We start from the raw sequence: 17,215 nt of genomic DNA, 5'->3' as shown, positions 1-17,215 counted from the left end.
TCAGCTCTGCTGGGTCTGCACCTTGCAGACTCACCCTGCAGATCTTGGAACTTACCAGCCTCCATAATTATGTGGGCCAGTTTCTTATTTCATATACACATACATATATATATATTTCATTATAGACGTATAGACATTATATATATATATATATATATATATATATATATATATATATATAATGTCTATATATATAATGTCTCCTGTTGGTTTTGTTTCTCTGCAGAATGCTGACTAAAACCCAGGCTAAGAACTTTAGTATTTGGCCTGTTGATTTAGAAATAACTTCTTTCCCGCAAAGTAGGCAAGATGGCGTCGAGCGGCGGGGAGCTAGGGAGTCTATTTGATCACCACGTCCAGAGGGCGGTATGCGACACGCGGGCCAAATATCGAGAGGGACGACGGCCTCGTGCTGTGAAGGACAGCCAAGAGAAAAATGGATGAACAGAGTTTCTTCGGTGGATTGCTTCATGTGTGCTATGCTCCAGAATTTGAAACAGTTGAAGAAACTAGAAAAAAACTACAAATGCGGAAGGCATATGTAGTAAAAACTACCGAAAATAAAGACCATTACGTGACAAAGAAGAAATTGGTTACAGAGCATAAAGACACAGAGGATTTTAGACAAGACTTCCACTCAGAGATGTCTGGATTTTGTAAAGCTGCTTTGAACACTTCTGCAGGGAACTCAAATCCTTATCTTCCATATTCCTGTGAATTGCCTTTATGTTATTTCTCCTCAAAATGTATGTGTTCATCCGGGGGACCTGTAGACAGAGCACCAGACTCCTCTAAGGATGGTAGAAACCATCATAAAAAAATGGGGCATTATAACCACAATGACTCTTTGCGGAAAACACAGATAAACTCTTTGAAAAACTCAGTGGCCTGCCCTGGTGCACAAAAGGCTATTACGTCTTCAGAGGCAGTTGACAGATTTATGCCTAGGACAACACAACTGCAGGAGCGCAAAAGAAGAAGAGAAGATGATCGTAAACTTGGAACTTTTCTTCAAACAAACCCAAGTGGTAATGAGATTATGATTGGACCTCTGTTACCAGACATCTCTAAAGTGGATATGCACGATGACTCATTGAATACAACGGCGAATTTAATTCGGCATAAACTTAAAGAGGTAATTTCATCTGTGCCAAAGCCTCCAGAGGACAAGCCAGAAGATGTACATACAAGTCATCCATTAAAACAAAGAAGAAGAATATAGAGTGCCAGCAGCAACTTAGTATTTTCTAAAGGGAACATTTATTATTTATTTTTAGCCTGTCATTTTAATTCTTCAAGAGATCTTACTGCTGGTATTTTTTAATGCACTCCTCTTTGTAATTTCATTCAAGCTATTTGTCTAAAGTCATTTCTTTGTTTTTTTGGAGATGGAGTCTTGCTCTGTTGCCCAGGCTGGAATGCAGTGGTGTGATCTCAGCTCACTGCAACCTCCGCCTCCCGGGTTCAAGCGATTCTCCTGCCTCAGCCTCCTGAGTATCTGGGATTACAGGCGTGCACCACCATGCCTGGCTAGGTTTTGTGTTTTTTTAGTAGAGATGGGTTTTCACCATATTGGTCAGGCTGGTCTCGAACTCCTGACCTCGTGATACACCTGCCTCAGCCTCCCAAAGGCATGAGCCACCGCGCCTGGCCCATTTCTTCTTTTTTTGACCCATACTTAATGTTGCAGAAACTATTCTTGTCATAACATTATCTCTCATGTACAGTAATTATATGTAAATTAATTGAAGCAAATATGGAAACTTTACAATAGAAATAAAGATAGGCAGCCAGCGTCTGTTTCCAATTAAAAAAAAAAAAAAAAAAGAAATAACTTCTTTCCCAATGTCTTCACAGGTATCTGCTAACCTTGGTAAACAAAATTATAATCACTTCATTTCCTAAAAGCTTCAAATTGAAATTGACATAAAAATAAATTATAGAATGCAGGTGGCGGGTAAATTAATTCTCCCTGTATAATTCTTTCTACTTTTCTGTGTGTTTGATAATTTTTATAACAAAATATTTGGAAAAAGAAATTGCTGGCCAGGCACAGTGGCTCACGCTTGTAATCCCAGCACTTTGGGAGGCCGAGGCAGGCAGATCACCTGAGGTCGGGAATTCGAGACCAGCCTGACCAACATGGATAAACCCCGTCTCTACTAAAAATACAAAATTAACTGGGCGTGGTGGCGCATGCCTGTAATCCCTCCTACTCCAGAGGCTGAGGCAAAAGAATTGCTTGAACCCGGGAGGCGGAGGTTGCAGTGAGCTAAGATTGACACCACTGCACTCCAGCCTGGGCAACAAGAGCGAAACTCCGTCTCAAAAAAAAAAAAGAAAGAAAGAAAAGAAAAGAAATTGCTTTGAAGTACATAGGTTATGACAAAAAATCTCTAATATTAAAGAGAAAAAATATTTATAAAATAGAATAAACTGATAAAACCTTACTAGGATTTTAAATAAATGTAGTTTAATTCAAATCCCCCCAATTCCAAAATGGCAGTAACAAGACAAAAATAGAGCAGTGTGAAGTTTTCTATAACTTCACTGCTCCTTTCAAATACCCTACTCAAAACCTACCCCTTCTCTCTTTCTGCAAATGGCCTTTCCTCTTCTCTGAGAAGAGTGATACCATCAGGCATGAAATGCTCCACTGTCAGGCCAGGCGCAGTGGCTCATGCCTGTAATCCCAGCACTTTGGGAGGCCGAGGTAGGTGGATCACTAGGTCAGGAGATGGAGACCATCCTGGCCAACATGGTGAAACCTTGTCTCTACTAAAAATACAAAACTTAGCTGGGCATGGTGGCACGTGTCTGCAATCCCAGTTACTCGGAAGGCTGAGGCAGGAGAATTGCTTGAACCAGAGAGTTGGAGGTGAGCCGAGATCATGCCACTACACTCCAGCCTGGTGACAGAGTGAGACTCCGTCTCAAAACAAAACAAAACAAAACAAAATTAGCTGGGCGTTGGTGGCAGGCGACTCTAATCCCAGCTACCTGGGAGGCTGACTCAGAAGAATTGCTTGAGCCCAGGAGGTGGAGGTTGAAGTGAGCTGAGATCACACCACTGCACTCCAGCCTGGGCAACAGAGCAAGACTCCACTTCAAAAAAAATAAAAAAATTAAAATTAAAAATTAAAAAAAGAGAAATGCTCCACTGTCCAACATGGTTACCTAGAAACTTATTGGTGGGTGTCCCCTTTTTAGTTTTCTCTAGTCTCAGGGGAGGAGGTATACTGCCTCCTATTCCAACCAATCTAGTCACTTTGTCCCTATTCCCTCCTCATTCTCCAAAATCTTGTTCTATCACTTAGTCCTCTGTTCTTGTTTCTTGGGCCCCTTTCTCATTACCAGTTTCTTTCCCTACAATATTTATGAAATGCCTAACAATCCTCTTCTCCAAAATACTCTTCCTTTGTCTCAGATCCACAAGGTAACTATTTTATGGAGATTCCTGTCTAGAAGATTCTGGGCATTCCTTAGGTAATGCCACTCAGAGTGCTGGTCTGTGAACTGTTTGTTACTAGTCAGATTGAGATAAAGAGCTTTCATTAGAGTGTAAAGCAACTATGTCAGTAAGTATGCAGTTTCATTTACCTGGCTTTTTTTTTTTTTTTAAGTAAGACTTCCTCAATGAAAGAAGCAGTGTGTGGATTTACATTCTGGCATAGGTCTCTTATCTCACTGTGGACTGGTAATGAATAGTTTGTGGATTGGTACCTGTCTGTGAACTAGCTTGTTTGTGGACTACATCTTGAGTAACACTGACTAGAGTAACACTAATGCAACTCCCTATATCCCCACACCAATATCCTACCCTAGTTAAATGAGGCTAGAGAGAGAACTATCAGGATTATTTTTGTTTGGTGCTCAGTTGATGCTTCTAAGATGCAGATCATGTGTGTCTGTCTGAATCAGTTTTTGTCTAGGGCATTGTTTTTCAAACTACAGATCTTGAAGGGTTGTGAAATCAGTGCAGTGAGGGTTAACCAGCAAAATAATATAAAATAAAATAGAAAATATTTTAAGGCATCACAAACCACTTGTTAAAAATTGTTTTATGAAACTTTTGATTCAGTTATATTTATATTTTTTATAGATTAGATTATTGTTCAGAGGGATTCATCTCTCACCTCCATGGGTGGAGTATACTTTTCTGCCCCTGAACATTGGGCTTCCTATATGACTTGCTTTAGCCAATGGAATGATAGCAGATGTGACATGATCAAAGGTCTGAAGAGTAGTTGTGCAACTGGGCTTACTCTTTTGCACTTCTACCATTTCCATGAGAAAAATATGCCCAGGCTAGTCTGCAGGTATCAATAATAGGATAAGAGGTATGTGGGGCAGAGCCACCTGAGCTAAACTACCTAGCCAGCCTCAGCTTATGTTAGCCTACCACCAACTACCCTCAGATACATGAGCAGCCAAGATCAGCAGTGCCACCTAACTGAGTCCAGCATAGATTGGCTGGCCCTAACTAACCCATAACAATTGAGTGGAAATTAATGCTTATTGTTATAACCTCTGCTTTTCTTAACCTATTTCAAGATATGTTTCTGTCTCTCGCAAATTAAGCAGCAAGTTCTTATTAATACAATAGTATTAGGGACATGGATGAAGCTGGAAACCATCATTCTGAGCAAACTGTCGCAAGGACAGAAAACCAAACACCGCATGTTCTTATTCATAGGTGGGAATTGAACAATGAGAACACTTGGACACAGGGCACGAACATCACACACTGGGGCCTGTCGTGGGGTCGGGGTGGCGGAGGGATAGCATTAAGAGAAATACCTAATGTAAATGCGAGTTAATGTGTGCAGCACACCAATATGGCACATGAATACATATGTAACAAACCTGCACGTTGTGCACATGTACCCTAGAACTTAAAGGATAATTTTAAAAAATAAGAATAAAAAATACAATAGTGTTTATAGGGCGGGCGCGGTGGCTCACACCTGTAATCCCAGCACTTCGGGAAGCCGAGGCACGCAGATCACCTGAGGTCAGGAGTTTGAGACCAGCCTGGCCAACATGGTGAAACCCCATCTCTACTTAAAAATACAAAAATTAGCTGGGCATGGTGGCAGGCGCCTGTAATCCCATCTAGTCAGGAGACTGAGGCAGGAGAATCGCTGGAACCTGGGAGGGGGAGGTTGCAGTGAGCTGAGATTGCGCCATTGCACTCCAGCCTGGGGGACAAGAGCAATACTTAGTCTCAAAAAAACAAAAAACAGTATTTATAAATAGTATTAAGCCCTGGTGTTCACACTGACATATTTTATTCATTCTATTTATAATCCATCTCCTCAGGCTGGGTGTGGTGGCTCATGCCTGTAATCCCAGCATTTTGGGAGATCAAGGCAGGCGGATCACGAGGTCAAGACATCGAGACCATCCTAGCCAACATGGTGAAACCCCATCTCTACTAAAAGTACAAATTAGCTGGGCATAATGGCGCTTGCCTGTAGTCCCAGCTACTCGGGAGGCTGAGGCAGGAGAATCGCTTGAACCCGGGAGGCGGAGGTTGCAGTGAGCTGAGATCGCACCGCTGCACTCCAGACTGACTCTGTCTCAAAAAAAACCAAGCAAGACTCTGTCTCAAAAAAAAAACAAAAAATTCCATCTCCTCACAGTGTTCCTAGCTTAAATGCTATATAAAGTTATATATTAGAAGCAAAGGTAAGACTTTTCCCCCACAACTTAATTCAACTTAATACTTTCTGGCGGGGTGCGGTGGCTCATGTCTGTGATGCTAGCACTCTGGGAGGCCAAGGAGGGCAAATCGCCTGATGTCAGGAGATTGAGACCAGCCTGGCCAACATGGCAAAACCCCGTCTCTACTAAAAATACAAAAAATTAGCCACGTGTGGTGGTGCATGCCTGCAGTCCCAGCTACTCAGGAGGTTGAGGCAGAAGAATTGCTTGAACCCCAGAGGCAGAGGCTGCAGTGAGCCGAGATCATACCGCTGCACTCCAGCCTGGGTGACAGAGCTAGACTCCGTCTAAAAATAAATAAATAAATAAATAAAACAACTTAATACTTTCCTATCGCACTCATTATGATTACACTTCAGTCTATAAAATATTAGATCCTTCACAGAGGCTTCAAATATGTCACAACTGAAAAGCTGTGTTTTCAAAATGCAATTCATAGCTCAGAAGTAATGGGAAGTAATTTCTAATAACTGTCGGAAATGTATAATTCCCATTATTATGAACTTGATACTTACTATGTTTTTGATACTCCATCCAAGAGGGCTGTCCATTGGGTGAGAGGTCACAGTAGTAGAGCTATGAGGTGCATCACCCCCTGTATGGGCTAAGGGACAGTGGAAGAGGTAAAGGTTGAGCTGTATCTCTCATATCAAGGAGCATCTCTCATACAGGTGGAGGATTCTAGAGGGACTTCCAATAACCAACAAAAATATCCCATGCATTTGGGTCTGCTATACCCAGTGACTGTTACTCAGAGAAACAGCAGTAATTAACAGCATAAAGACTACAACCTGGTTATAGATGGTGAAGTATTAATAAGAAGACAATCTCCCTGCTTCCTCCTCCTCAGACCAGATCAGAGCTGTAAGTACTGAGGGAAGAGAGTGAAGGGCACGGCATGAAGGCCAAGTCCTGAGAGCCACAAATTTGGTTTATGCTGAATAGAATGACATTATTCTGACAACCAAAATAATGGAATAATATCAAAGTATATCTAAGAGAGCCCTATATGCAGGGGTGGGGGGGAAGGTGGTGGTGTGTGTATGTGCATGTGTGTGTGGTGTGCCAAAGATGGCAACAGTTACTTTTTCTCATGCCTGTAATCCCAACATTTTGGGAGGTGGAGGTGGGAGGACCATTTGAGTCCAGGAGTTTGAAACCAGCCTAGGCAACATAGGAAGACTCTATCTCTACAAAAAAAAAATTAAAAATTAGCAGAGCATGGTGACACATGCCTGTAGTCCCAGCTACTGGATAAGCTGAGGTGGGAGAATCACTTGAGCCAAGGAGTTTGAGGCTGCATTGACCCATGATCATGCCCCAGTACTCTAGCCTGGGCAATACAGCAGGACTCTGTCAATCAATTAATCTTCTTTTTGTCCTAGTAAGATTCTCCAGGGGACCCGTTTCTTTTTATTATTATCTACAGGAATATTCCTATCTAAATAAGAGACCACTGTATAGATTCAGGGTGCCATCTCCTTCGCCAATTCTGGAGAAGCTTTGACGTTATTTCTAATGTCTATATTTAATACTACTAATAATAATTAACATCCTATCAATAATTAACATTAATGACTGTTTCTGTCATTATGCCAAATTTATAGATTATTCTACACATTATATTTAGATTACTACCTCCAATCTCCAAGAAAGTATTTTAGGGCCGGGCACGGTGGCTCACGCCTGTAATCCCAACACTTTGGGAAGACAAGGCTGGCGAATCACAAGGTCAGGAGATTGAGACCATCCTGGCTAACACGGTGAAACCTCGTCTCTACTAAAAATACAAAAATTAGCCGGGCATGGTGGCACGCACCTGTAGTCCCAGCTACTCAGGAGGCCGAGGCAGGAGAATCGCTTGAACCCAGGAGCCGGAGGTTACAATGAGCTAAGACCGTACCACTGCACTCCAGCCTGGTGACAGAGCGAGAATCCGTATCAAAAAAAAGAAAAAGAAAGTATTTTAGGAGCCTTCTAATCTCATGAGCAGCAAGTTTCTGAAACATTTTATTTTCTAGGATTATTTCCACAAATCAATTTAATGTTACTTTGTTTCCATTTTAGTGGTTGATATATCTAATTTTATCCCCAGATCTTCAGATTACCTCATAATTTGGATCCCGGAGATCTCTACAGACTGATTTTAATGAATATATTCCTTAAAAGTCTTTTTAAACAGAAAAAGGTTGTGAATTCTATTTTATAATTTGTGAAACAAAGAAGAGAATGTGGCAGGGCATGGTGGCTCACGCCTGTAATGCCAACACTTTGGGAGGTCGAGGCAGGTGGATCACCTGAGGTCAGGAGTTCGAGACCAGCGCGGCTAACATGGCGAAATCCCGTCTCTACTAAAAATACAAAAATTAGTGGGGTGCAGTGGCGCGTGCCTGTAATCCCAGCTATTCAGGAGGCTGAAGCTGGAGAGTCTCTTGAACCTGGGAGGTGGAGGTTGCAGTGAGCCAAGATGGCGCCACTGCACTCCCACCTGGGCAACAGAGTGAGACCATGTCTCAAAAAAAGAAAAAAAAGAAAAAAAAAAAGACGAGAATGTGTTGGTAAAGAATACAGCATATTGAGGCAGACTTAAAATGCAAACTTTAGCGTGCCTGTAATCCCAGATAGGAGGCTGACGCAGGAGTATCTACTTGAACCTGGGAGGCAGCGGTTTCAGTGAGCCGAGATCGCGCCACTGCACTTCAGCCTGAGCGACAGAGCGAAACTCGGTCTCAAAAATAAATAAATAAATAAACAAAATAAAAAATAAATAAAACGTAAACTTTAAAGTTTTCACTGTCTAGTCTTTTTATTTAGCCAAATAAATCCTTATAAAATCATATAACAGGAAGAAATTTACATACCTGCTAACTTGCCTGTTTAAAAGACCGTATAAATATTAAATGGAATTCTTCCAGACGAGTAAATGTCTATATTATGGTGAACCCTGAAAATATGAGACAGGTCTCAGTTAATTTATAAAGTTTATTTTGCCAAGGTTGAAGACGCGCACCCATGCGCACGCAGGTTCTCACAACAGATGCCCAAGATGGTCAGAGCATGTTTGGTTTTACACATGTTAGGGAGACGTGAGACATCAACATGAACATTGGTTTGGTCCAGAAAAGGCGGGACAACTCAAAGCAAAGGCAGGACAACTTGAAGTGGGGAGGGGGCTTCCAGGTCATAGGCAGATAAGAGACAAATGGTTGCATTCTTTTGAGTTTCTGATTACCCTTTCCAAAGGAGGCAATCAGACATGCATCTCAGTGAACAGAAGGGAGACTTTGAATAGAATGGGAAGCAGGTTTTCCCTAACCGGTTCCCAGCTTGACTTTTCCCTTTAGCTTAGTGATTTTGGGGCCCCAAGATTTACTTTCCTTTCACATTATTTTAGGAGATAGAGAGGTTTCATAGTTTCCTGTTCACAAATAACTCCAAGATTTTTAAAAATATATAGAAAATGTTCTTTTTTTCTTTTTTTTTTTTTTGAGACGGAGTCTCACTCTGTCACCCAGGCTGGAGTGCAGTGGTGCAATCTCGGCTCATTGCAAACTCTGCCTCCCAGGTTCAAACCATTCTCCTGCCTCAGCCTCCTGAGTAGCTGGGACTACAGGCGCCCCCCACCATGCCCGGCTAATTTTTTTTTGTATTTTTAGTAGAGACGGGGTTTCACCATGTTAACCAGGATGGTCTCGATCTCCTGACCTCGTGATGTGCCTGCCTCGGCCTCCCAAAGTGCTGGGATTACAGATGTGAGCCACCGCGCCCAGCCAGAAAATGTTATTTATTTTCAACTGCAGTATTCATTCATTAAACAGACATTGAGAATTTACTCTGAACTAGACATTTTACCTGATGCTGAGGATATAAATTAAGATTCTGTTCCTGCCCTTAAATAGAAATTCAGTTTACTACAGGTGCAAATGCCCACATGTGAGACATTTAATACATTGGGTAAGAAAGTTAGAATTCAGGAAGTTCCCAAAATGTTCAGATAAGCTAAAACAAGCCAGGTGAAATTAAATAGCAATACATTTATACACACTCAGGAGGGAAAAAAAGGAAAGTAAAAAGCCTGCTGGAGTATAAATGGGGAGAGATCAGGCTAAATAACTACAGATGTAAAAAAGACCCAGGGGATGCAGATGACACCAAATTTAGTAACCATGTGCACTTGTTGCCAAGAAAGCTAATTTTACGATGGATTAATAAAAATATGCAAAGTCCCCAAAATATTTCCAATTGATTTTGCATCAATCAGATCTCACAGAAGGCAGGGGGTTATCTTATTTGAAGTACAAATTAGAACATTTTCATGAGACAATCAAAAAGGTGAAGGATCTGAAAACAATATCAGTGAAGATTTGTCAAAGGGAATAATGATGTTTAGTCTGTAAAAGAAGCTTAAGTGGGACTTGATTGCTGTTTTTAAGTCTTTAAAGAGCTAGTGTGACAGAGATTGCTAGCTGCTTTTCAGTACTCATTTCCTTTGTAGTCCTTAGCAATGGAACCCTGCTTTTTAGTGGGGCACTTTGAAATTTCCCACCCTCCTTTGAGATTAGATGGATCATGTGACTAGGCTGTGGATGTTGATATATCAGCATAAGTGGTTTGCAAGACTGCCGGGAAGTCTCCTTAATGAGAGGGGTGTGCTCTTTGGCTTTTACTCCTTTGTTCTGCTGCATGTAGCAGGGTCCTGACTGGCACTCTAGCAGCTATTCTGGATTGCAAGGGCAAAAGTTATGCTCCAGGAACAGTGGAGGGCAAAATGGAAGAAGTCTGGATTCCTCACCAGTTCATTGCAGTTGTCATGTCGGCCCAATATTGCCTACCTCTGTACGTCTTTTACATGAAAATAAATAAAATTTCATTTTGTTTAAGACACTGCTGTTTGGGGTTTCTTTTGTATGTAGTTGAACTTTGGGTACAAAAAAAAACACATGTTTTCTAAGACTTAAACATTTTTATTTTTGGCCAGGCGCGGTGGCTCATGACTGTAATCCCAGCATTTTGGGAGGCCGAGGTGGGCAGATCACAAGGTCAGGAGTTCAAGACCAGCCTGACCAACATGGTGAAACCCTGTCTCTACTAAAAATACAAAAATTAGCCTGCTGTGGTGGCGCATGCCTGTAGTCCCAGCTACTCGGGAGGCTGAGGCAGGAGAATCGCTTGAACCCAGGAGGCGGAGGTTGCAGTGAGCCAAGATCACACCACTGCACTCCAGCCTGGGTGACAGAGCAAGACTCTGTCTAAAAAAAAAAAAAGGACTTAAACGTTTTCAAAAATGAAATGATCAGCCGGGCACAGCAGCTCACACAGTGGCACTTTGGGAGGCCGAGGCAGGCGGATCACCTGCGGTCAGGAGATAGAGACCATCCTGGCTAACATGGCAAAACCCCATCTCTTCTAAAAGTACGAAAATTAGCTGGGCGTGGTGGCACACGCCTGTAATCCCAGCTACTCGGGAGGCTGAGGCAGGAGAATCGCTTGAACCTGGGAGGCAGAGGTTGCAGTGAACCGAGATCGCGCCACTGCACTCCAGCCTGGGGGACAAGAGTGAGACTCTGTCTCAAAAAAAAAAAAAAAAAGAAAGAAAGAAAGAAAGAAATGATCTACTCTGTGATGCAGAGTTATCTATCTCTGTATCTGTTTAAATGGAGATATTCAAATGAAGATCTATTTAAATTTCTAGTTTCAGAAATGGTGACTATTCCAGGAGGTGAAGATAAAGAAGGTTACCAGACCTCTAAAGTTCCTATCAGCTCTTAAGATTACATGATTTCTCTGGCTGTGGGGATCAGTAGCTCTAAAACAATTAATTAAAATTACAATTTTAAAATTTAAAAAATTAAAGTTCCTTCTCCCTATTATGTTTGTGTCCAACTTGAGCTGGCTTAATGTTAGGCAGTCCCCTGGCCATGCTGCTCAGGATCACTTGATTCTATTTTGGAGTTAAACTTATTCTAAGACCAACACTTCTAAAGTAATAATTAGGCTGCATGATGTGGGTCACACCTGTAACCCCAGCACTTTGGGAGGCCGAGGAGAGAGGATCACTTGAGGCCAGGTATTTATCAAGACAGGGAAATTGCAATGGAGAAAACATAATGAACGCAGAGCCAGCAGTGTGGGAGATTGGAGTCTTATTATTACTCAAATCAGTCTTTAAAGACAATTTGTGGGGTAGGGGCTTGGGAAGTGGGGAGTGCTGATTGGTCAGGTTGGAGATGTAATCGTAGGGGAGGGCCAAGTGAGTTTTTCTTGCTGTCTTCTGTTCCTAGGTAGGATGGCAGAACTGGTTGAGCCAGATTACCAGTATGGGTGGTGTCAGCTGATCCATCCAGTGCAGGGTCTGCAAAATATCTCAAGCACTGATGTTAGGTTTTACAATAGTGATGTTATCCCCAGGAGCAATTTGGGGAGGTTCAGACTCTTGGAGCCAGAAGCTGCATGGCCCCTAAACCCTAATTTCTAATTTTGTAGCTAATTTGTTAGTCCTGCAAAGGCAGACTGGTCCCCAGGCAAAAAAGGACTATTATCAATTTCATTTCGGAGTCAAGCCATGAACTGAATTCCTTCCCAAAGTTAGTTCCACCTACGCCCACGAATGAACAAGGACAGCTTAAATGTTAGAAGGAAAGTGGAGTTGATTAGGTCTGATCTCTTTCACTGTCATAATTTACTTAGTTATAATGTTTGCAAAGTTGGTTTCAAGACAAGCCTGAGCAACATGCAAGACCCTGTTGCCGCAAAAAAAAATTTTAAAAATTAGCTCCGTGTGGTGGTGCACACCTGTAGTCGTAGCTACTCAGGAAGGAGGCTGAAGCAGGAGGATTGCTTGAGCTTAGGAATTTGGGGTGGTAGTCAACTATGATCATGCCACTGCACGCCAGCCTGGGTGACAGAGCAAGATCCAAGATCAGTCTCAAAAAAAAAAAAAAGTAATAATGAAGGAAAACCAAAGAACACATCAATGAACTCTTCAGCATAACTAGTAGCATAAAGAAAATCATAATTAACCTGAATAATATGAATAAAACAGGAGTTCAATTGAGGCCTTTCCTACATGCCTAGTACAGCTGGTGAATCAAGGTATAGTCCACAATGACTGCCCTGCTGAATTTTTTTTTATTTTTTAAAATGAGAATACTAACACCCCATCCTCTTTCCATCTTGCCTCTTCCATTCTACTTTCTAACTTCAATTAGTTATAACTTTACTTTTATATTAATTTTTTTACTATAAATATCTGTGTTTTGTCTATTAGTTGATTCTTTAAACACTTATTTCCTTGAAACAGTAACACCTATACATGGTAAGAGTCCAACCATGCAAAAAAATACAGAGGAAGATAAAGTCCCCCTTTCCATCCCAGACTGTGACACCTCTTCCTCAGAGAGAACCCGTTTTGATGTACTCTTTCAAAAATATTCTGAGGCTGGGTGCGGTGGCTCACGCCTGTAATCCCAGCACTTTGGGAGGCTAAGGGGGCAGATCACGAATTCAGGAGTTCCAGACCAGCCTGGCCAAGATGGCGAAACCCCGTCTCTACTAAAAATACAAAAATTAGCCAAGCGTGGTGGTGCATGCCTGTAATCCCAGCTACTCAGGAGGCTGAGGGAGGATAATCACTTGAACCCCGGGGGTGGAGGTTGCAGTGAGCCAAGATCGTGCCACTGCACTACAGCCTGGGCAACAGGGTGAGACTCTGTCTCAAAAAAAAAAAAAATATATATATATATATTATATATATATATATTTTGAACATGTATAGGCAGCTAGAAATAATATATATATACACACAAGTATACATGAAAATATGTGAATGCTTTATTTATATTTGAACATTGACTTTTTTACTTAAAATATCTTTAAGATTGTTCTATATTGGTATAAATAGACATGCTTCATTCTTTTTGAAAAGTTCACGTACACCCTATTATATGTATGTGTGTGTGTGTTAATTTTAAAGGCTAAAAACCAATAACAGCAACAACAAAAATACAGATAAAAGTTTTAATTGTATTACAGAAAAATATTTTAGAAGCTTACATTTAGAACTCAATTTGTTCAATTCAGCAAACATTGAATAAGCATCTACTGCCAGGCGTGGTGGCTCACACCTGTAATCCCAGCACTTTGGGAGGCCAAGGTGGGAGGATCATCTGAGGTCAGGAGTTCGAGATCAGTCTGGCCAACGTGGTGAAACCCCTGTCTCTACTAAAAAAATACAGAAATTAGCCGGGCATGCCAGCTACTCAGAAGGCTGACGCAGCAGAATCACTTGAACCCAGGAGGTGAAGGTTGCAGTGAGCTGAGATTATATCACTGCACTCCAGACTGGGCAATAAGACTGAAACTCTGTCTCAAAAAAAAAAAAAAAGAAAAAAAAAAGCATCTACTACATACGCAGGCCCCAATTACTTACTCTTTACTCTTTTTTTTTTTTTAACATAAAGTTGCAGCTTTAAACATCCATCTGATAACGGGGGGAAACGATAATAGCGGAGAAATAGCATTTGTACTTCAACTTTAAAATGTTAGATATATATGCTGGGCGTGGTGGCTCACACCCTTACACTTTGGGAGGCCAAGGCGAGTGGATCACCTGAGGTCAGGAGTTCGAGACCAGCCTGAACTATGTGGTGAAACCCCATCTCTACTAAAAATACAAAAATTGGCCAGGTGTGGTTGTGTGCTCCTGTAGTCCCAGCTACTCAAGAGGCTGAGATGGGAGAATTACTTGAACCTGGGAGGTGGAGGTTGCAGTGAGCCAAGATCGAACCACTGCACTCCAGCCTGGGCAACGGAGCAAGATTCCATCTCAATAAATAAATAAACAGATAAATAAATAAATAAAATGTTAGATATATACATATTGTTGGCTGTATCTCTATAGTCACTTTGCTTCAAGACACTATGTGTTGTCACGTGCGTGTGTGTGTGTGTTCCTTTCCTTATCCATATGAGTACTTTTCTGGAGTAGGCTCACATTTTTTGTTCCTATTTCCTTCCTCCACTTCTCAATCCACTGCAGCTTGGCTTTTCAGCCCATTAATCCCAGTAAAATTGCTTTTACCAGAATCATTCATGACCTCTTACTTGCATAAGCATTTAAGTCTTATCTCTCTTGGCCTGGTGACCCTGTTTCTCTTTGCATCTCTCTATACCCCTGGTTTCAGTAAAGCACAGTCTCCTAGTTCTCTTCCTATTTCTCAATTCCTTTTAACTCTCTTTCATGGATTTTTTTTTCCTCTTTTACACACTTTAATATTGGTGTTCCCTTGTTTTTATTTATTTATTTATTTATTTATTTATTTATTGATCATTCTTGGGTGTTTCTCACAGAGGGGGATTTGGCAGCGTCATAGGACAATAGTGGAGGGAAGGTCAGCAGATAAACAAGTGAACAAAGGTCTCTGGTTTTCCTAGGCAGAGGGCCCTGCGGCCTTCCGCAGTGTTTGTGTCCCTGGGTACTTGAGATTAGGGAGTGGTGATGACTCTTAACGAGCATGCTGCCTTCAAGCATCTGTTTAACAAAGCACATCTTGCACCGCCCTTAATCCATTCAACCCTGAGTGGATACAGCACATGTTTCAGAGAGCACAGGGTTGGGGGTAAGGTCACAGATCAACAGGATCCCAAGGCAGAAGAATTTTTCTTAGTACAGAACAAAATGAAAAGTCTCCCATGTCTACCTCTTTCTACACAGACACGGCAACCATCCGATTTCTCAATCTTTTCCCCACCTTCCTCCCTTTCTATTCCACAAAACCGCCATTGTCATCATGGCCTGTTCTCAATGAGCTGTTGGGTACACCTCCCAGACGGGGTGGTGGCCGGGCAGAGGGGCTCCCCACCTCCCAGTAGGGGCGGCCGGGCAGAGGCGCCCCTCACCTCCCGGACGGGGCGGCTGGCCGGGCAGGGGGCTGACCCCCCTACCTCCCTTCCGGACGGGGCGGCTGGCCGGGCGGGGGGCTGACCCCCCCACCTCCCTCCCGGACGAGGTGGCTGCCAGGCGGAGACGCTCCTCACTTCCCAGACGGGGTGGCTGCTGGGCGGAGGGGCTCCTCACTTCTCAGACAGGGCGGTTGCCAGGCAGAGGGTCTCCTCACTTCTCAGACGGGGCGGCCAGGCAGAGACGCTCCTCACTTCCAGGATGTGATGGCGGCCAGGAAGAGGCGCTCCTCACTTCCCAGGTGGGATGGCGGCCGGGCAGAGACGCTCCTCACTTTCCAGACTGGGCAGCCAGGCAGAGGGGCTCCTCACATCCCAGACGATGGGCGGCCAGGCAGAGACGCTCCTCACTTCCCAGACGGGGTGGCGGCCGGGCAGAGGCTGCAATCTCGGCACTTTGGGAGGCCAAGGCAGGCGGCTGGGAGGTGGTTGTAGCGAGCCGAGATCACGCCACTGCACTCCAGCCTGGGCGCCATTGAGCACTGAGTTAACGAGACTCTGTCTGCAATCCCGGCACCTCGGGAGGCCGTGGCTGGCAGATCACTCGCGGTTAAGAGCTGGAGACCAGCCCCGCTGACACAGTGAAACCCCGTCTCCACCAAAAAAATACGAAAACCAGTCAGGTGTGGCAGCGCGCGCCTGCAATCGCAGGCACTGCGCAGGCTGAGGCAGGAGAATCAGGCAGGGAGGTTGCAGTGAGCTGAGATGGCAGCAGTACCGTTCAGCTTCGGCTCGGCATCAGAGGGAGACTGTGGAAAGAGAGGGAGAGGGAGACCGTGGGGAGAGGGAGAGGGAGAGGGAGACCGTGGGGAGAGGGAGAGGGAGAGGGAGAGGGAGAGCGTTCCCTTGCTTTTCATTCTCAGCTCATTATACTTTTCATCTTGTATGCTCTTCTTGTGTGGCTTATTTAGGTCTTTCTATGGTCTGAATGTATGTGTTCCCCCGGAATTCATATGTTGGAACTTAGTACCCATTGTGATTGTATTAAGAGGTGGGGCCTTTTGGGAAACGATTAAGGCATGAGTGGGGTTAGTGCCCTTATAAAAGATGTTGAAGGGAACTGCCTTGCCTCTTCTGCCTTGTGAGGACACAGCAACAAGGCAACATCTATGAAGCAGAGAATGCTCCCCAGACACCAAATCTGCTGATTCCCTGATCTTGGACTTGCCAGCCTCCAGAACTGTGAGAAATAAGTTTCTATTGTTTGTAAATGACCCAGTCTAAGGTATTTTGTTATGCAGCCTGAATGGACTAAGACAGGTCTTACAACCTTGGTTAGCTACAATCAATCACTAGCAACTCCTCTCTCTCCAGTGCTGATATTAATTTTATATCCAACTGCATATTGGATATCTCACTATGGAGTACCCAATATATGCAGAAATGAATTCATTCTTTTTTTTTTTTTTTTTTTTGAGACAGAGTTTAGCTCTTGTTACCCAGGCTAGAGTGCAATGGCGCCATCTTGGCTCACCGCAACCTCTGCCTCCAGGGTTCAAGTGATTCTCCTGCCTCAGCATCCCGAGTAGCT

At 43.1% G+C, this 17,215-nt stretch overlaps 1 pseudogene; it reads left to right on the top strand.

Moving 5' to 3' along the window:
- The first annotated feature begins 303 nt into the window (after positions 1-303).
- LOC115936273 (RNA-binding protein 48-like) lies at positions 304-1,794 on the top strand (annotated as a pseudogene).
- Positions 1,795-17,215: the final 15,421 nt, after the last annotated feature.

The sequence above is a fragment of the Gorilla gorilla genome, chromosome 1 (genome assembly GCF_029281585.2).
Source record: "Gorilla gorilla gorilla isolate KB3781 chromosome 1, NHGRI_mGorGor1-v2.1_pri, whole genome shotgun sequence".
Lineage (NCBI taxonomy): Eukaryota > Metazoa > Chordata > Mammalia > Primates > Hominidae > Gorilla > Gorilla gorilla.
This window is presented reverse-complemented; position numbering and strand designations above follow the sequence as displayed.